The 22404-nt window shown below is 34.8% G+C and overlaps 1 long non-coding RNA gene across 1 annotated transcript in view; it reads right to left on the bottom strand.

Annotated features, from left to right (window-relative positions):
* Positions 1-14206, bottom strand: part of LOC116862933 — a 28244-nt gene extending 14038 nt beyond the window's left edge. Inside the window, exons 1-2 of the long non-coding RNA XR_004381741.1 lie at positions 14155-14206; positions 870-1072 (exon numbers count right to left, since the gene is read on the bottom strand). This is a non-coding gene — a long non-coding RNA (uncharacterized LOC116862933). The remainder of the gene's footprint in view (positions 1-869; positions 1073-14154) is intronic.
* Between the last annotated feature and the right edge of the window lie 8198 nt (positions 14207-22404).

Here is a 22404-nt window from a genome sequence, read left to right on the forward strand (position 1 = left end):
CCCTGTGCTTGCTCTCTCTCTCGCTCTTTCTCAGAGAAATAAAATCTTTAAAAAATTAAACATGAGAATATTGTATAATTTGCCATTTTAAAATATATAAGGTTCACAAACATTTATACCTCAGCTAAAAGTATATTACCTACTATGATTTCATCAATTTATAGACTAATGCAAATTTACCATCAAGTATTTTAAAATTCTAGTTCAGACCAATAAGGAAGCAAATTTTGATGGCACAATAACACCTTATTTGATTTTTTTTGTTATTGTTGCCTCTTAATAAATAATCTTTAATTTAAAAAGAAATCACAATCCCCCTCAAAAAATGCTAGGAAAGGACAGGGATGTGAATCTCATTGTTGACAAAATAACAGAACAGATTAGGGACTGCGAAGAGTAGCCTAGGTCAAACAGAATGCAGGAAAATGTGGAGAAAGGATGCCCCCAGCTGTGTGTCCTTGACACTGCTGATAGAATACACTTCTCCAAATAAGTGTCTCATTTTGGATAAAGAAACCAAAAGTTATTTCTTTACAATAAGGGAAAAAGAATAAGTAAGCAGGGAAGCAGTGAGAGCCTTCAAATACTTCATTTGGTAGAAGGCAAGGGTGAATGGGGGAAAAAACTGATACATTATTTTTGAACCCTGCTTCTTTTCCTAAACGTGGGTGATTTAGGTATTCATTTGTGATAATTCACTGATCTGTATATTTGTTAGGTACCTTTTCCTAATGATATGCCTCCATAAAAATAATTGATGAGGGGACTTCAACTTCTATTTATTGACTTCTGCAACCCAAAGAGAAAGAATGAACTTTCTATTCCAGTTACTATAGCTACATAACAAATTACTCCAAACAACTACTTACTATCTTCAGAGATGTGTACATCAGGAATTCAGACAAAGCATAGCAGAGATGGCTGTGTGCTGCTCCACAGTGTTCCGGTCTTCAGTGAGGAGTCTCCAAGTCTGGGGCAGGAATAACCTGATGACATGTTCACGCACGTGTCTGGAAGTTGATGCTGGTTCACAACCAATTAGAGGATATTCGAATGGACATAAGAGCTCCATCTGTCAGAGCAACGAAACACCAAAAAAGAACAAGGAATATGAAAGATACCTATGAAGAAAAATTTAAAGTTTTAATGTGGATATCAATCAATAGAAAAATACATACTACATTTCTGAGTTTAAAAAAATAGTGAAGAATACAAAGATTTTAATTGTCCCTATGTTAATTTGTAATCTTAATGTGATGTCAATAAAATAAAAACAGGATTCTTTTTTTTTTCTGGTAAAGCAAGCTGATTCAAAGGCAAATTGCATTAGCTGTTCCGCAAGTTTTGACTGGACTCAAATCACATTTGCCACTTTCACAACCGGCCCAAGCCCCCATCAGCTGTCATTTCGGCTACTGAAATAGCCTATCTTGGCTGCCTTTCCATTCCGGCCCTCCTCTCCCTCATTCCCCTGCCCCCACCCATTAATCAAGTCTCTAAAACAGTGTTCCTTTGATAATATCAGTCAAATCCCAACTTTCATTCACCTGTTCCAAAGGCTTTCTCATGCACTTAGAACATGATCCAAAATTCTTAACATGGTCTGAAGGCATTCTAGTACCTGGATCTTTCTCTGACCACATTTCCTACCAGTGCCCTACTTATTAACTCCTCCATTTTTTTGGCTTTTCCACTTTTCTCCAGTCACATTCCACAAACAAGCTTTTCAAGCTCCAGCCTATCAGCCTTTACACTCCGTGTTCTATCTGCCAGTCATACTCTATGGAATCACCTTCATTCCTCCTCAAAGACACTGTCACTGAAACTCCTATAAAAACCTGGGTGTGTATACTGTTTTGGTTTCCTCTTATCATAGATTGATCTATTTGGGGGCTGTTATTTTTCTCTACTAGGAGGTGCATTTCCACAAAAATAGAAACTCCTGACCACTTAAAAACTGGACAGCAAGTGTTCAATAAATATTGAAATGAATGAGTAGAGTCAGAATCATGCTGAAAATTAGCATATCACAAGAACAACAATGTAACCCTAAGCCAGCATGACATAGGTAAAGAGCTCAATCAATGAAACATACGCTAAGGACCAGAAGCTGATCAAATACAATGCCATTTAGTATAAAAAAGAAAAAAAATTCAAATGAGAAGAAAGGTTATTTTGTAATTATTGGCATTTCAATAAAATGAATATCCATTTGGAATAAGAAAATAAAATTAAGCAGAAGTCTTACCTTATAACTTAAACTCCAGATGAATTAAGTATTTAAATATAAAAAAGGACACCCAGAAATACTAAAAAAATTCTACCCATGGTAGAATTTAAAATATCATCTGAAAAATGGGATGAGTTTTATAACTATGGCATAAAGCCCAGAAACCATTTTAAATGTTGAAGACTTTGACTACAAAAAAAATTTTAAATATTTTAATTAAAAAAAAATCACTTTTAAAAAAGCAAAGGAGGGAAAAAAACATTTGCAACTGATATCACACACAAATTGCAAATTTTCTCAAAATAGGATCACTTCCTATAAATAAGGAAATGACAAAAAAAAGTAGAAAAATTAGCAAAATATGTGAATAGATACCATATTGATTTAAAGAATTCTTAAATAGGGACACCAGGTGGCTCAGTCCATTAAGCGTCTGCCTTCGGCTCAGGCCCAGGGTCGGGGGACTAAGCACTGCATGGAGGCTAGCATCAAGCAGCCTCCCTCCACCCCTGCTTCTCCCTCAGCCCTCCACCCCTGCCCCCCTCCACCCCAGCTTGTGTGCACTCTCTCTCTCTCTCAAATGAGTAAATAAAAATCTTTAAAAAAAAAAAAAATTCTTAAATACATGAAAATACGTTCAATAGCATTCAAAGAATGCAATTCAGCTGACAATGACACGTTATTATTTACCTTTATCAATGGAAAGCATTAAAATAAAAAAAAGATGCCACACTGACTGAAAGGGTAGGTATAAGATATCAGACAAACTCATACACTGCTATTAGAAGCATAAATTGTAATGGCTTCCATGAAGAATGTTTATCAGTTATCTACTGCTGCTTAACAAATTGCCCTAAAACCCAGAGGTTTAAAATAACAATAAACATTTATTTTGTCTCAGAACTTCTCTGGGAGCAGTTTAGGGTGGGAAGTTCTGGCGCAGGGTCCCTGTGAGGCAGCAACCAGGATGTTAGGGCTGCAGTCATTTCAAGGCTGGATGATCTACTCCTACAGGGATTCGCACAGCTAGCTAGCAAGTTGATGCTGATTGTTGGTGGGAATCCTCAGATCCTCCATATGCAAGCCTCTCCCTGGGACACTTGAGGGTTCTCATGACATGGCAACTAGAGTCCCCTAGAGCCAGAGATTTAAAAAAAAAAAAAAAAAAAGGTAGGGTGGTAACTGCTATGTCTTCTATGCCCCAGCCTCTGTAGTCACATATCATTTCCCTAATAGCCTATTGGTCACATGGGTCAGCATTGTTCAATGTGGGAGGGGGCTACACAGGAGCATCTATTTCTGAGAAAAAGATCACTGGGGATCATTTTGGAGACTGACTGCCACAGGAAACAAGCTGAAAAATATTCTTCAAAATGCAAATTTTAAATCAATTCTGAAACCATAGTCCCACTTCTAGTTATCCTTTAGATATGCACTCTGATGTAGAAAAGGATATATTCATCTCAGCACTCTTTAGCAGTCACAGAAAAGTGAAATAATCTAAATGTTTATCAATAGGAATCTTATTAAATAAATTATAATGCATCCATACAAGGTGATATACATGTATCTTAAAGGAATTGTAGGCCATAGATAGGATCCACAAAAAGGAAGGGGGAAAAAAAGTGGCGATTGGGATGACCAGAGAGGGAAATTTATTTTTCAGTGAGTTCTCTTTTTTATCTTTAGTATTTTATAAGCAAGTAGAAGAATTATCTACTTTGAAAAAGTGGGGGAAAAAATACATAACTGTTACAGTTTCTATAAAGCTAATTCCCCAAACAAATGTGAGTTGGGCTCCACCAAGCCTTCATGGATTTTTATTTTGTCTTTTTGTGATATATTAATCAATTTGCTACCACCATCATCTTTGTTTGGACTTTCAACCCAGTTCTTCTTTGGGATTTCAACTTGAGTGTACTGATTACCTGGCTTATATTGTATCCCTCAACATTCCTAAGCACAATATTAAACACAGAGAAAATACTCAATACATATCTGCTTACATCAGAGTTTCATTAACATTTTAGGCCAGATAATTCTTTGTTAGAAAGGGCTGCCTTGTACACTGTAGGATGTTTTAGCAGCATCGCTGGCCTCCATCTATCAGATGCCAGCAGCACACTCTAATTTATGACCAAAATGTCTCTGAACATTGCCAAATGGTCCCTGAAAGAGAAGAATCATCCCCAGTTGAGAGCCATTGGTTTAAATAATGACATATACAGTCTTGAGGTGTAGTTACAGAATTTGAAAACAGATTTTAAAGCAACATTTAGTATATATTTTCTACTACAATATAAAAATTTGATATAAAAGAAATATAATACCTTATATACTATACACTAAACAAAGACTAACATTTTTTTAAGTTTTTTTTTTAAGATTTTATTCATTTATTTGACAGAGAGAGATAACAAGTAGGCAGAGAGACAGGCAGAGAGAGAGAGGGAAGTAGGCTCCCCGCCGAGCAGAGAGGCTGATGCGGGCCTCGATCCTAGGACCCTGAGATCATGACCTGAGCCAAAGGCAGAGGCTTAACCCACTGAGCCACCCAGGCGCCCCAAAGACTAATATTTAATACTTTTGTCATTATTCATTTATTATTCTTAATTATTCCTTATTTTACATCCAGAATTGACCTTGCATAGGAAAGTAAAGAATTCAGAACTCCTCATTTAGTGAAGCAGTATGATTTGCAACATGATGAGTGATGGCCTATAATGTGAAATACATCATTTTCCTTTCCCTTTCTTCTAGATGACTAAATGATAGAAAAAAAATTGATTATCAGTATACCAAGGGTATGATTTGGAGTAAATATTCGATTCTTTGATACAGATCACTTCATCAAATAGGGATTAAAACTATATAAAGATTAATTATTCTAACCAAAGACTTAGTTCTGGATGATTTCTTTTAATTGATAACCAATGGTTTACAAACTAGAAATTATCATCTGTGAAATTGGATAAAGAGCCTCACAGCGAGAATGACAGACAGAGTAACACTGAGGATATCTAAGATAAATCATTGTCATCTTACAAACAGCATTATTGGGGATAAAAGGCCTCCATAACACATGAGTAAAGGAATTGCCAAATCTTTTCCTATCTTTAAGATTATCATTTTGTCACTCAAAGTATCTGTGGCATGAAGAACATTTCCCATCTCTTCTACTCAACTTATTTTCCAACTTTTGTGTTGATTCTACCAAAAGGAGAAAAAAGAAAAGAAGAAAGAGGTGCTTGGGTCGTTCAGTTGCTTAAGCCCGACTTAAAAAAGAAAAAGGAAGGGCGCCTGGGTGGCTCACTTGGTTGAGCAACTGCCTTCAGTTCAGGTCATGATCCTGGGGGGGGGTCCCTGCTCTGCAGGGAGTCTGCTTCTCCCTCTGACCCTCCCCCTTCTCATACTATCTCTCTCTCTCTCTCTCTCTCAAATAAATAAATAAAACCTTAAAAAAAAAAAAGGAAGAAGGGAAGGGAGAGGAGAAAGGGAGCAAAAGAATGGAAGATTTTTCTGTGATAGAATAAAATTGTTACAAATCTCTAGTCTACAAGATAAAATTAAACTAGTGGCTTAATTTTGTATTTTCTTTTCCTTTAATTCCATGAAAACTTAGCCAACATCTATAAAGACCATTTTTGGAAAATACTTAAGAAATTTAGTTCTCTAAAGCTTTTATTTCCATACTGTAGTTTTAAATCTAAAGGTATTTTCAGCTTTTAAAAAATTTTTCTCAAAATAATCTGACTAGAGCACAAAATATGAACAACAGGTACTATTTTTAATTCTGACTCCATCTTATTTATACCATCACTGAATAATAGTCCATCTAGTTAAAACAAAACATAAGCAAAGATTAAGATTTCTGGTCATTTGTTATTTTATATGAACATAGAAAACAATTACAGCATTAATTACAGTTTATATATTATTTATTTATTTAAAAGGCTATCAATTTTACATCTTGACTGTTCATAGAGCAAGAAAAAGTCACTACAGAAAGAATCATCCTGTCAATGTAGGCCATTTGTATAATAACTAGAAATTTACACAGAATTCACAATTTGGTAGTATGAAAGGTCATTTATCAAGCTTTAAAGACAAAATAATTAATCAGGAAGGAATATGCTTCGTGTGCCTTCAGGTAGAAATATCACATCTTCTTGGCAAGATGAATAGTATTTCACAGTAAATAATAATGTCTAAAACATGATTAACCTCAGAAAAATTGATCTTAGAACCTTGACAGAATATAATGTTTATATTGATGAAGCTAAATCTGAAGTTTATCTAGTAATTTCAATTCATTTTTTTAAGAAAAAAATTGATGTATAAGATTATTCATTGGCTCTTCAAAGACAAATACTCTCAGTATGATAAACATTCATCCATTTTCTGTTATAATTTCTAATAATTTGAGCCAAATGAAAGAAATCATAGAAATTGCAATTTCACAGAGTTCCACCTAAGTGTATAAGCAAGAAAACTAAGGAATTGAAGAGAAAGAAATAAAATGTAAAGAAGAAAGCTTGTTTAGTAAAGTCAGACAACACTCTAATTGTGTCATAATCAAATTATTCTAAAAACAACTGAGGAAAATCACAAAAAAATTAGCACCCAAATGGCTCTTACACTTTGAAAAATTTACATAAAACATTATGAGGTTTAAACAACCAATGCACATGTGACATGTAAATTTTATACTTTGACTTTGTGTTATAATCAGGTATCTAATGGATAAGAGATTAATAAAACATTCTACTCAACACTGAATAGTTAAGCATAATGAATGGATAATTCTGATTATAATTTATAGAAATTAACAATGCATTTGCAAGAAAAGAGATCCTTTATTTTTCTCTAAGAGTTGACAATGGCAGGGCTTTCTCGCCCTTTCTGGACTTAAACTGTAAAATCATTTTGTAGGGACTGCAGATGGTCTATGATACCTTACACCTGAAATTGCTCTAGGTAAAAACCCAAGGAGCAATTCAGCATAAGTTATTAACAATGTGAATGTTTATCATGAATTCTAAGTAATGAACCAACTACATAACTGACGGAGTTTGAGGGTCAACTATTTATAGTAATTTAGGATATTGATACTGATCTGAGAACAAAAATGATAAAAACACTATTGATCTCAGCTTCAGTTTGATAACATAAAATTGGTAGAATGTCAAAACCAAGTGAAATGTAATGAGGCAATATGGCAAATACTGTCTAGATTAAGACATTTATAGCTCAGAACTAAAATATTCAGAGCCCTTGGTATAGGGTATAAGATGTTATTGCTAATAAGCCTTACATAGAGTCACATTAATCCTCAAATAGGACTGGCTGTGGTATGAGCCAGTCCTACTGCTGAATAGATTATCCTTTCTTTGACCCCTTAATTTGTTCAGAGTGTTATTGTGTTTTATCAGTGCTCACCACTTTGGAGGATCAAATGTATTTTATTAAAGGAACTTGATCATCATTTTTTTAATAGGTCAAGGAGGAAGAAACACAAACAGCTCCCCTTCTAGCATGCACACTACAGCAAAATAAAAAAAATACCACATGGCAGAGAACATTAGGTCTCTGGTACAGATTTTAAAACATGAATGCAAAGTCTCTCCAGTATCCAGTATTATGACAAATGTAGTTTGCTCATTTTATGAATTTGACTTCCTCAAAAAATAATGTCACATAGTAGAAAAACTGTTATCCAGTATTCCCACTGGTACAGACCCTATGTGAATTAGCTAAGAAATTTTAAAAAACAAAGGAGAAAAAGCATCTTTCTACATTGTTTCCGGTGGACAGATAAGGCTGAAGAATGTGAGGGTGTTGGCTAATCCCATGGTTTTCTTCTCTCATCACTACACATTCTCTTCCCCTTGTCCACACAGATGTAGCCCTCACTAATCTGTTTCTTCTAGGCACCCTGAATTCTTCCAGGCTACATGTATTTGGTTTATGGGTAGGCATTTTATCTGAGCTTGTCAAATAAGAAATTTCTTTCCTGAAAACTTGGATTTAGACTTAGTGGCAACAGTTAGAGTCTTAATATATATACAAAAGACACATATATACCTATATGTGTGTACATGTATGCATATATGTATATACTTTTTTTTTTTTTCACTAAAAAGCGATCTGTAACTAGTGTTGGATTGTTCATTGGGCATTATAGTCTAAGTGATTTCATCAAGGTCCATGTACTAAACACCATCTACAGTTGAAGAGAACTGTGTTAGTTATGTATTGATGAGTAACAAATTACCACAAATTTAGCAGCTTAGCAGTTTCTGTGTGTCAGCAGTTTAGGTGTAGCTTAGCTGAGTCTTTGGCTTAGTGTCTCACAAGCCTTCCATCAACATGTCTTCCAGGCTGGCTGTGTTCTCAGATATGTTCTTGAGCTATAACTCAACTAGTAAAGTATCTAATTCTAAAACTCTTCCAGGTTTTTGGAAGAATTTCTGTGCAGTTCTCGATCTTAGGGCCCAGCTTCTTACTGGCTGTTGGAGACAGGCTGCCCTCAGGTCCCAAAGGTCACCTTCAGTTGCCTGCCATGTGTCCCTTATCTGTGGGGAGTTCACAACATGACTTTGCTTATTCAAGGCCAGCAAGAGAATCTCTTCAGGCTGCTAAGATACTTATATAACTTAAACATGGGAGTGACATTCCATCACCCTTGTCATAGTGTATATATCATAAGTAAGTCATAGGTTCATAGGTTCTGCCTATAGTCCAGAGGAAGGGATTTTGGGAGCCTAACTCATCAAAGGCCTGCCTAGTGTAGGTTTGCCGATACAACCCAATGAATATAGCTTTCTTTGATCTCTCTCCTAGGCTCCAGACTACCATACGTCTCTACTTGATGTTGAATATAGGCATGCCAAAATGAAAGTGTTAAAAAATTTTGTCTTACCCCATATATAACTCCCAGCCAACCTGTTTCTTCATTTCAGTTGATGATACCACATTTTATACTTTTCTCAGGGCAAAATCATTGGAGTCATTATGATTTACCTCCACAGCCCACCTACTATATTCAATCCATCAGTAAATGTAGTTGGCTCAACCTTCAAATCCCAAATATAACCACGTATTATATATCACATGTACTATTCACCATCCTAGCCATGAAAAGTCTTCCTGTAAGGCTCCCAACTCTGGTTCCCTATAATTGATTCCTGGCACAGAAAACAGTTATATTTAAAATAAGAATAGGAGAGAGCAAAAGAGGGAAAAAACGAAAAGGAAAGATGAGGTAGAAGATAGAGAAGAGCACAAGAAGAGGAGGAATGTGAAGGAAAGAAGAGAAAATTGAGAATGAGGTGTAGGTGAGAAAAAGGAGAAAGAAGAAAGGAGAGATGGGGGGCTGAGAAGAAGGCTAGACAACTAGAGAGAGACTTGAGAGAGAACAAGATAAAGACACAATGGAGTAAACCTTCTTTCTCTCTTTACTACCATCCACAAATGATCTATCACTAAATTCTATCAATTCAACTTCATCATATACCTGAAATCTGTCCATTTATTATCACCTCCACCACCACTACTCTAATACAAGCTATTATCTCTTGCCTGGACTACTGCGAAAGCTTCCTAACTGGACAAACTACTTCTTTTTTTTTTTTTTTTAAGATTTTTATTTATTTATTCGACAAAGAGAGAGATCACAAGTAGGCAGAGAGGCAGGCAGAGAGAGAGAGAGGAGGGGAATCAGGCTTCCTGCTGAGCAGAGAGCCCGATGCAGGGCTCGATCCCAGGACCCTGCGATCACGACCCGAGCCGAAGGCAGCGGCCTAACCCACTGAGCCACCCAGGCGCCCCAAGGACAACCTACTTCTGTTCTTGCTGAATCCCACAATCCATTTGTCACATAGCAAGCATAGCGATTCTTTTAAAATGTAAACGTGTGCTATCATTTCCCTACCTACTCTCCTACGGCTTCCCATTATACTGAGCAAATAATAGCAATTCTTGATGAGCTGAACCCAGGCTAGTTCTCTGACCTTCATTCTGATTACAGTCCCCTTTGCTCCTTCTTCTTCAGGCGCATTGGGCAACCCCAGGCAGGAATATGCCTCTTACTCTCCTACATCAGAGCCATTGCTATTCCTCTGTGAGATGTTCTTCCTACACATAGCTGGCTCCCTCCCTTTAATCAGCTTCCTGCTGGAGCACTAACCTTTCAGAAAGACCTACATAAAACATCACCCCTTTATCTTCTTTTACTTTAATTTATATTTCTCCATTGCACTTACCAGCACTTGACATTTTAGTATATTGATCCATATTGGTTTTTTCTCAGTGTTCTCCCACTTCCCCACAGGTATGCCCCCTGAAGAAAAGGACTTGTTTTGCTTACTTTTGTATTTCTATTATCTAGAACAGTGACTAGCATATAAAAGGTATTCAGTACTATTTGCTGAATGAATACAAGGCAACAGTGAATCTAGACTGATTCTTAAACCTCTGCCTGTTCGTTAGCATGAGAAAATATAAGCTAAATGTCCCTACTAACCAACTTAATTTAAACAGAGACTGACTGAATACCTTCAAAAGTCCCTTTAAGGGGCGCCTGGGTGGCTCAGTGGGTTAAAGCCTCTGCCTTCAACTCGGGTCGTGATCCCAGGGTCCTGGGATCGAGTCCCACATCGGGGTTCTCTGCTCAGCAGGGAGCCTGCTTCCTCCTCTCTCTCTGCCTGCCTCTCTGCCTACTTGTGATCTCTGTCTGTCAAATAAATAAATAAAATCCTTAAAAAAAACAAAAAGTCCCTTTAAGTTACAGTTGATCATTTGGACAACACAACAGATCTTTTAAATGACTGTCTCTATCTCCACCTCTCTCTCTAAAATGGTGACTAGGGACATGGATGACTAGGGAATGAGGCTCCTTGTGGCAATAAGAGACATGTAACTCTTAGGTAATAAATTTATTATGTCTTTTGTCTAGAATATTTTCTTCAATTATCCCCTCTTGTTTGATGTTTGCTTTTCATGCTACCTATATTTGACTTGTTTTTGTTACAGAGAGTATCAAAATTATAAATATTTTTATTTGTATAGATAATAAGCTATTTTCTTGATATTTTAGAATTTCTGGTCATAAGTGGTTGTATGTTGCATACTCTTTGTCTTAAAATATTCAATAGAAACTTGATATTAATTTCTGATCTTAAAAAAGCATGTACTTGAATTGAATATGATCAAAGACACTGATTCCATAGAAACCATTCCTTATACTTTTACTTGTAAATGTCTAAACTTGTTTAAGAAAAAGAAAAGGAGTCAGCTTGTATTTTGAAGATTATCAGCTGATGAATAGTACTGTTTGAATTTTCTTCTTAAAAAATGGACAGAATACGATAGTATATTTAGATCATAAAACCTGTTTTATAATCAAAAGCATACAGAAAATTCTGTTCTGATCAGCACTAAGTAAACGGTTTTATTTCTAATATAATGAAAAGTTTTCTTCTTGAGAAAAAATAATTTATCCTTTGAAGATAAGCTTTCTCCCATATATATTATAAAAACAAATAAACAATAAACCCACTTTGCTTTAATGAATCAGAGCTGCATGATGTATATTGACTCAGAAACAAGGAATTAGGTTGTTGCAGTCTATACCATATTTGCTTAGATGGTGTTTTGAGAACCAACTCAAACCATATCTTTTCCTTCATAACAGCCAGCAAAGCTATAAAGATAGGGGCTCTAAAGCAACTAAATCTTGGCCCAGGAAACATAATCCCTGCAAGACCCAAAGGGTGATTGGTGCCATTTCCATGTTTTTGCCTTGTTTCCACTACATCTAATAAATGAATTTTTGTACTTTCTTTCTAAGTGGTGCTAACAAGTTGTTAATTCACATGAACAATGTTGTTGACCTAAAAGGAATTAGAATAGACCTTCTATAATTAACTGCTACAAGTTACCCACAGCAGATAAATACATAAAAGTAATACAGGAACCATGAGAAGTTTTAAAGAGTAGGGGAGAAAAGAAGAGTGAGAGAGCAAAATGTGATTAAAGAGATGGAATTTAGAGGACATGCCTTGGTTTCCAAAGCTACAAAAAAGTTGTGATACCTTTTAAGATTTTAGCAAAACAAACAGAAAGACTTTGGCAAAATAAAGAAACTAGCATAATAGCAGAAACTATAAAGATAATTTGTTTAAGACAGCTGGCACTGAAGAACAAAGACCACCTAAAATAATAATTCTATTTTTTTGTTAATGTCTAAGATAATGTACTAAAAGTATGCATGAGTTCTTCACCTTTGTTCTTATCAATTCCTAAAGTTGTCAGTAAGAACTTCTCAAATGGTGTTTGAAATTGTGTTTATTACTTGACAGTAACTGAATTCCAGAATAAGTCGTCACTTCCCACATAATTCTGTTGTGTAAGGCTGAATTTAAAACAAGTTATATTACAAATAGTCTCCCTTAGCATGGATGCACTAAACTTTCTGGTATATAAAAAATTAAAAATAAAGAGTCAGTAACTCTTAAAATAAATATTTTAAGTGACTAATGACCCTAGTATATGATTTTCTACCAAATCTATTCATCATTCATTATCTTATTAAGCAAGCCAGTTCTTTAATAATTTGGAACTTTTTCTTTTAATTCTGGGTTTTTAGCAGATTTACCACAACCTTCAAGTATTCAGTTTGGCAGAGAATTTATTAGGCCAGGTCCCATAAATATCAGTTACATGTACCTATCCACACATCAGACAAAAGATATCTCAGATTCTTGATTTTACAATAGAGACCTCCTACGTATACAACAAACACCCAGGAATTCAGCTCCTATATAGAGTTTTTCCACATTGATCTGAACAGATAATTCCAGATAAATAAGGACTTTAAAAGCAGAGGAAAAAGCCAAAAAAATATAGAAAAGTATATTTCTTTAACATATATTTCACTTGAAATACATGAATTTAAGAAGTTCTAGCAGTTCTCCAAATGACAATGTCTTCTAATATCAGAAAAAATTTTTATAATATATATAAATGCATGCATTATATTTCCAAAAATTTAAAGTAGTATTCTTAAATACAACTGTATGTATCTTTAGTTTACCAGTTTCTTTTTTTCTGGTTACAAAGAATTCTTTGATGTATACTTTACCTTCAGATAAAAAATATGGCATACTAGTTGCATACTTAATTATCCTTCAATTTCAGCTTATGTTTTTAATATTGAATGGTAACTCCTAATCTTTTTTTTTTCTAAGATTTTATTTATTTATTTGACAGACCGAGATCACAAGTAGGCAGAGGCAGGCAGAGAGAGAGGGAAGCAGACTCCCTGCTAAGCAAAGCCCAACGTAGGGCTCAATCCCAGGACCCTGGGATCATGACCTGAGCTGAAGGCAAAGGCTTTAACCCACTGAGACACTCAGGCGCCCCTATAACTCCTAATCTAAGGAGAGAATGAGTTAACTAAGATGTTATACTGATAGGTACATAACTATCTAACATAATTTACATTTTTAGGATAGGAAACCAAACTCCATTTCACAGTCAAATAATCATAAAGAAAAATCCAAGTTATATAATAATACATGATTAGAAATTATCATGTGAAAACTATCACTGTGCTGACTTGACAACTTTTATGTGGTCTCCTCCAGCTTAATGCACATATAAATCATTTAAAAGAATGTGTCAAAACACATTCTGACTCTGTGGTTTAGATATAGTCTGAGATTCTAACAAATTCCAGTAATGCTGATGCTTATAGACCATGGAACACATTAAGTAAGCAAGGGAAGATGTTTGGAAACTCCTTACACACGGTATTTTAAGTGTTATAAATATTATCCTTTTATAAGCCATGCTAACCTCCTAAATATTAATCTAAATAAGCATTTGTATTAGACACAAGCTGAGGTGACTATCCAACTCACCTGGATGCTTCCAGTGGCTTTAGTACTAGTATCATTTCCAGTTGACTTCCACCCCTGTCAAAGGATATTGATCCAGTTAGAAACACTTGATCCATGAAGACAATAAGATTCTTTCTGGATGACTGTTAAAGCTTAGTCACGTTAATGGAAGCCCCTCAAAACAAAAATATATCTCAGGTTCCTGATACTGAGGTCCTTGCAGCTGCCTTTCTGACGTTTGGTTGATCAATGCAATTTAATTCAAGTTAACTTTAATACCTACCCAATAAATCCTCCTCTTAATTTAAGTTAGTCAAAGCTGACATGTGTCTCTTGCAACCCAACAAACCTCAATAACACAATTTATCAGAGTAAGAATCAAATTATAATTATTGTGAACATCCCCTCTACTGAACACCATAAAATATCAGTGCCAATGTGCTATTCTATAGAATAGCCACTAGGTGCACATGACTATTTAAATAAATTAAAATTAAAGAAAATTTAAAATTCAATTCCACTATCACACTAATCACATTTTAGGTTTTCTATACCTATTTATGACTAATGGCTATTGTATTAGTGCAGATAAAGGATTTTACATCACTGCAGAAAGTTCTATACGAAAGCACTATCCAGAGACTGGCATCAAATAAATTAACTGGGGTTTGTGAGTTAAGTCTGGAAAAAGATGATTTAAACATGCTAAGAAATCCTTCCCTTGACCATCATACAAAGAACAAATTCATAAACTATTATCTCTAAGTTCTAATTTCTCTTTTCAGAAGGAAACTTCATAAACTGTTCACTCCTCTGGGAATGCTATAATATTCTTGCCCCTATTTCTATGACTTTGGTAAGTATCCTTATCCAATCCTTAGGGTCATTAGTAAACCATACAGAGTTACTATCTGATAAAACAAATTTTCATTAACATAATAAAAATGAAGTCTAAACTGGAAATTATAAATGAAAAAAATTATAAATGAATTGTATGAAAAAAAGAAAAAGCACTGAAGTATTGGATTTCAAATACTCATTAATTCATTATGCATATTCATATCATGTACAATATGCTAAAATATTCACATAAGCAAAATATCCTAAATTGAGGCTATTCGCAAATTATTTTTTTTTAAAAGATTTTGTTTATTTGAGAGAGAGACACAGTGAGAGAAGGAACACAAGCAAGGAAAGTGGGAGAGGGAGAAGCAAACTTCCCACCAAGAAAGAAGCCCAATGTAGGGCTTGATCCCAGAACCCTGGGACCACGACCTGAGCTGAAGGCAGAAGCCTAACAATTGAGCCACCCAGACACCCCCATCCTTAAAGAATTTAAAACAAATTAAAACCACATTGAGATACCACCTTACACCAGTTAGAATGGCCAAAATTAGCAAGACAGGAAACAACATGTGTTGGAAGGGATGTGGAGAAAGGGGAACCCTCTTACACTGTTGGTGGGAATGTAAGTTGGTGCAGCCACTTTGGAAAACAGTGTGGAGATTCCTCAAGAAATTAAAAATAGAGCTTCCCTATGACCCTGCAATTGCACTACTGGGTATTTACCCCAAAGATACATATGTAGTGAAAAGAAGGGCCATCTGTACCCCAATGTTTATAGCAGCAATGGCCAGGGTCGCCAAAATGTGGAAAGAACCAAAATGCCCTTCAACAGACGAATGGATAAGGAAGATGTGGTCCATATGCACTGTGGAGTATTAAGCCTCCATCAGAAAGGATGAATACCCAACTTTTGTAGCAGCATGGACGGGACTGGAAGAGATTATGCTGAATAAAATAAGTCAAGCAGAGAGAGTCAATTATCATATGGTTTCACTTATTTGTGGAGCATAACAAATAGCATGGAGGACAAAGGGAGTTAGAGAGGAGAAGGGAGTTGAGGGAAATTGGAAGGGGAGGTGAACCATGAGAGACTATGGACTCTGAAAAACAATCTGAGGGTTTTGAAGGGGCGGGGGGTGGGAGGTTGGAGGAACCAGGTGGTGGGTATTGGAGAGGGCATGGATTGCATGGAGCACTGGGTGTGGGGCAAAAACAATGAATACTATTACACTGAAAATAAATTTAAAAAATTAAAAAAAAAATCAGCCTCATAGGTTCACTGCAGACCGATGAGGAGGGGTTCATTTACTTTCTATTGGTTGGGCAATGATGGACTTTCACTGACAGTACAAGATACCACCTTGGTATTTTATTTTACCTAACTCTAAAGTCATATGTCATCATACACCTCTACATTACACAGCTGAAGTAAAATATTACATTCATAATGTTAGAGATTAAATATTTATCCTACCATCCCCCTAATACGCACACACTCATTAAAGTGTAACATCAACCTTACAAAGGGAAGATGGGTTACACGCATACATGGATACATATACCCATGAAACTGGATTCAGACATTTTTTTGTTTAAATCTTCAGCCCTGTGCCTTCCAGTCATTGTTTTCTCCCTATATGAGAAATGATAAGCATGAAAGTCGCCACTTTTTTTTGTTTGTTTTTCTTTTTCAACCTATACTGAATCTAAGACGCAATAATTCTAAAAAAATAATCCCCTTATTAATAAAATAACCAAATTATAGTTCTGTACCCATGTATATACATGTTTTTATAAGAAAACCCAGAATATTCTGAAGTAAACTTACTTTGAAGACAACACTTACAAGCGGATGTGTTCTCTAACAAATAAAGCAACTTCTTTTCTGTTTGACCTTTTAAATGCAAGACGGTACCTATAATCTGAGTGTTAGGATGCAAACATACTGACCATTTAATAGATTTTTAAATAGACCATTTAATATCCACACCAAAGTGTGGGTAATACTTAGAACATAAAGAATTCTGACTCTGGAACTTAATTATTTAGGCTTTTGAATAATGCAGGAAAGTTTTTAGAGTACAGATGATGAATTAACTAGTTGATAAAAGCAGTGTGCTAATGAGACTTTGGTTCCTGTATACATCAGTTAATTTCAGTGTTTTTCATATTTCTTAAATCTTAAAACTGTGTTTTTGTGTGTTACATGTATAATATGTGTGTTTATGAGAGAGAAAAGGAGAGACTGAATACAAATGATCCCTGTATTATGAAGAATTGCTATGAGTATATGTGTTACTCACATTGGATCAATATTATTATTTATTTGAAAATGACACTTAATCATATTGCTTGTTAATTAAGTTACAATAACCTCTAAATCTGGAGTCTATTATGGTTCCCATTATATCAAAAGCAATTCTATAATTGATAAAATAATTTTGGGGGGGCTTCCCAGCAGATTTACCAGTACTGATTCCAGGTATTAAATCAACCTATTCAACTGAATGTTGTTCAATTCCATATAATTGGCCTGTGCTCTCCTAACTCAAAAAATAACACTCATTAAACTGTAATACATCTGATTACCTTAATAACAAAAGTAACATGCATCTAAGTGATAGAGTAGCTGTGGTGAAAGAAAATACTCTCTTCCCTTTTGGAGACCATTAGAAAACCAAAGCTAATAGATGAGTCAAATCCATGGGGGAAGCTCTAATAGAACAGTAAAACAATATGGATAGTCCTCCTCTGCAGAATTATGTTCCTGTTAAATTCTCTCTAAAACTGTCCTCAATGACTCCTACACTTGGTCACATTAGAATACTTATAATGTGTGATAAATGGAAAGTAAATCTGTTTCAAGTATGCATGGTCATATTAAAAGCTCTGATGCTTTGCCATTATTCAAGTGTTCCATTTCTCTCCTCAAAGTTAAAACATACGTCATGATGTTACCATTAGCATTTCATGTTTATACTATTCTGCATTTTCCTAATAAAATTATTTATTACTCTCTATACTTTTGACTTACCACTAATACAAATTTTATTTCAAGTTGATGTTAATATAAGTAAGGAAATATTTTTTAGCTGTACTATAATTACTACTGCTTATAATGTTTGCAAACATCCAAGGTAAGTCAGAGAAAGGACACCTTCAAGGCATTTCTATGCAACAAAATATGAGTTTTCTTAATGTAACTTTTAAATTTTTTGATGTAAATTAACATATGAATATAAACGTGAGTGTTTCAAGAGAATATTTCTGTTAAATCTACATAAACATGTTGATTTATAGTTGGTGAACTACAGAACAAGAAGATGAGGGTTTTTAGAGAGAAGAGGCTTGTGGGGTGGAAGTACATGGAGAGATGAGTAGAAAACCAAGAAATTTAAATTATAATTACATGAATAAATAAATATATAAATAACCATTGTATGAATCCTTAACCTTAAAATCTAGGTTTTGTAATAAACACTTTTCCACTGGGAGGTGGAGGAAACAAAGGAGAAAAAATGTTTAACAGATGTTGGGTATTCCCAATAAGAAGAGGAGGATCTCCTTTTCGCTGCCTCTATAGAATGGTACTATCCATCAATATAGCACTATAGTCAGGCATGTGGTTCACTTTAATTAGTGTCCTCCTAACTGGCTATTAATTAGCATGTTGTTATATAATAAGTCTCATCATTCCATAGTTTATGGTTGCTTCCTTCCTTTCTTTCCTTTTTAGACTATACTTCATGAGTCATATGAAGGAGTTCGAATGCTTACAAGAGCTCAGAGCAGTAACATATTTTTGTTGGGGTTAACATATTTTTGTTGGGGTCAAAGTATTGATAACTGGCAGGGAGGGAGTAGGCAATAAATGAACCAACACAAATGAGGATCATAAGTAATAATGAATGACTACTAATGATGAGTGGAGCTAGCTGGTTAGTTTTCCATATCTCAGGCTTTAGCATCATTTAACTGAGTAAAATATACATGGTTCAAATTATAGTAAGAAATATTCATCTCTTTGATAAGCATTTATTTATACAACAACTATTTATTGTTCACCTATGACACTTCTGGAAATGTGGTCTGGGATAAAATTACTTTTCAAACTTCCTGATGAATGTGAATTTTAGTTCCCTTGCCTTTTTCACTTACACAAAAGATAGGTATTTTCTGATTTCACCCCATGAAATACTTTCAAAAGGTGAATGAAACACTGTAATTTAAGAAAAACATCCACATAACTTAAAAACACATGAAGAAATCTTGACTTCAAACACTGTAAATTGGAAAACAGCCATGTATACTTACAAGGCTTATATTTTTGTTTTGAAACAACACATGGTCTGCCCATTGCCACACCTAAGAGATGTCTATGCTACTTATACATCTTGTTAACAATTTCATAGATCTACAACCACATGGTGATCAAAAATTTCCTAAGGTATTTTGCCAAAATGAAATTAATTTTACTGTTATGTGAGAAAATACTAATTTGGAGTATACCTGAAAGTATTATTTCTCACCTAGGTTCTATGTGAGAATGGAAAACAGGTCAGCAGAACTTTGGAATGCTTTGTGCCAAGAGGGAAAAATATAATCTTATATAATATCAATTATATAAGTATGCAGGCAATTATTATAAACCATATCATCTATTGGCACATAGGTCTTAATATTTTAAAAGAAATCCTTCAGGTTATTTTTTCTACACTACACTAAAGCCACTTGTTTTCCGATAATTGTGGACAAAAATTTTGAGGTTCAGTCATCTATATAACTATGTTCAGAATTATCTGTAGGTAATTGATATCTGCATAAAATAATTTAGAATTAATAATCCAGGGGTTATTTTTAATACATAAAAGTATCATCCTTAATATATTTCTGCTCTTTTCAGCTACATTCTTTCATTCAAAATCAGCAGAATTCTGTAACTCACTTATGACTAAACCACTTAGGCAGTTACCCAGAGAACAAGAACATCCATAAAAGAAGATAGTTACAACACATTTTCCCTAAAAAGAAAAATAAGCTGTATCTAGAAATATAAAACTGGCACTAAGCACTTTATTAAAAAAGAAAAATATCGACCTTCACAAAAATTATAACCAATAAAGACAATGCTGAAAACAGATTTTGGAGACTTAGACTAAGAATTTTAAAAATATATAAGCCAATAGGGAACACAAGCATTGAGAAACACAGCAGAGTATCTAACATACTTGGAAATCACAAGACAAGAAACCAGACTTGATTAAAAAGGTGACATTCTGACAAACAACAGAGTGAATTTTATTGCAATTTCTCAGTGAAAAAGGAATATGGAAATTCATTGTCTATTGCACATAATTATGTTCCCAGTTGATTGCATACTAAATTTTATATAAGTTCTCATTCTATAGTGAGTTCAGTTCAGTGATTCTAAACAGAAACATAAAGTGTTCATAGAATCCTAATAAAAGAATCCTCCCAGGCACATTTGCAACAATGACCTCTATGTAATTAGCCAAGTTCTGGTGCCAGGAGTACAAGAAAACAAGTAAGAACATTCTCACAGATGATTGTTTTTAACAAGGCTTATTTTCATTTGGGTGTTCTCCTCACTACATATGCATGCCTGATCTCTCACAAAACTAAACCTTATAAGAATGTCAAGGTTAGAAGCGAGGTTCTGTAATTTTCCATTAGTCATCAGGTAGTAGATTTAAACAGCAGATTGGTTTACTTGGCTGGTGCCAAAGTCTATTCAAATGTTCCCTGCCTGTTATTTACTTTTGTTTTTGTGACTCAAAGTATTGCTGCCAAGTATTCTATGACCTCTCCAAAATATTTTAATGTAAATAGGTTTGAAATGTCATCAAGACAATTATATTAAGGAAAATGTTCAAGTAAATCCACAAGCAAAGCGGGTGGGGAGACTTCCATGTAGATCATTAATTCTTAATAATGAGGATAATAAAAGTAAGGCACTGATGATACACTATGTATTTAACATTAGTTGGAAAATAATGATTAAGCAGTAAAAACATAAAACTGTGATTGGAAGGTGATGAGCACATTCCAAGCAGAAAACAGAGCAGAAATGAAACCACGGGGCAGAAAGAATAAGAAGACAAGAAAGGCAAGAGAGCAAGGACTGCAGAGTCCCGGCAGTGTTTGTACTTGGATTTTTTTGCAGAAGCCGTCCATATCCTGTTTAAATAGCCTTCACAGCCAATGGTCAAGCTAATATGCCCAAGGTCAGATACTCAGGGGTGAAATTTTGCAACAAATGTGACCAGATGAATAAAAGGGCACACTTGTGTGGAATTAATCAGCCAGCTCAGCAGGACCCATTTCTCATTCCTTTTTTCTAGTATTTGACAACATTCTCTAACTCCTCTAGATTAGAGTGCAAATGGCATGTTGCTATTATCATCTGATATCAACTCCTTTAAGCCACTGTCAACTTTGCCTTTTGGTTTAGAAGATTCAATCCGTATTTACTGTCTGTTTCAAAATTCTGAGTATCACATGCGTATTTCATATCTCACTGTAGTCTCTTTGTCCAACCAAATCTTAAAAATAAATAAGAAAACTAACTGTAAATAAGAAAGAGAATTTAAGTTATAGAGTAAACAATGATTTTTATGACATTACTATATATTGAATTTTAAAAGTTTCATCCAAATTATTTATGATCAGATCAGCCCCGTGTACAGGAGAAATTGCATCTATTCAAATACAGTCGAAGCATCAAATCCCATTTATTATTCACCCTCATTATTTTAATGTACTTTTTATAAAATTAATTTATTTCAAGATTATAGTATGCAATGCTAACATTTATTTCAAAACCAACATATGGTTCCTCTATTTCATGGAGTAGCACTGTGGAGACCGTACAGTGAATGATAAAAATACACAGACACAAGAAGGAACTTTAAAGTTCACACAGGTACTAAAGGTCAGAAGAGGCAATAGGTTCAAAATTCAGGAAAACAGTTTGGGCAACAAAGAAAATGAAGCAAAAAGACCAGGCAACACAGGCCAGACGAAGGCAAACCTTCATACAACAGGAATTTAGAGTCAAACTCTGAATATTAATGGGAATTATGGGATACCAACATCAAATAGGGCCTCAAACTAATGAACTTACTGTTTGAGGGAAAAAATATGAAGTATTGAGCCTCAGAAATGAAAAGACAAGACAGGGGCGCATGGGTGGCTCAGTCCATTAAGCATCTGACTCTTGATTTCAGTTCATGATCTCAGGATCATGAGATTAAGACCCACCTTGGGCTCTGCTTGAAGTCAGCTTGATATTCTCTTTCCCTCTCCCTCTGACCCTTGCCCCACCTGTGTTCTATAAATAAATAAATAAATAAAATCTTGGGCGGTGGGGAGAAAAAAGATAAAACAAATAGGAACCTCCAGGCT

Source organism: Lontra canadensis, unplaced genomic scaffold, assembly GCF_010015895.1.
Source record: "Lontra canadensis isolate GAN:19392208 unplaced genomic scaffold, GSC_riverotter_1.0 scaffold397, whole genome shotgun sequence".
In the NCBI taxonomy this organism is placed as follows: domain Eukaryota; kingdom Metazoa; phylum Chordata; class Mammalia; order Carnivora; family Mustelidae; genus Lontra; species Lontra canadensis.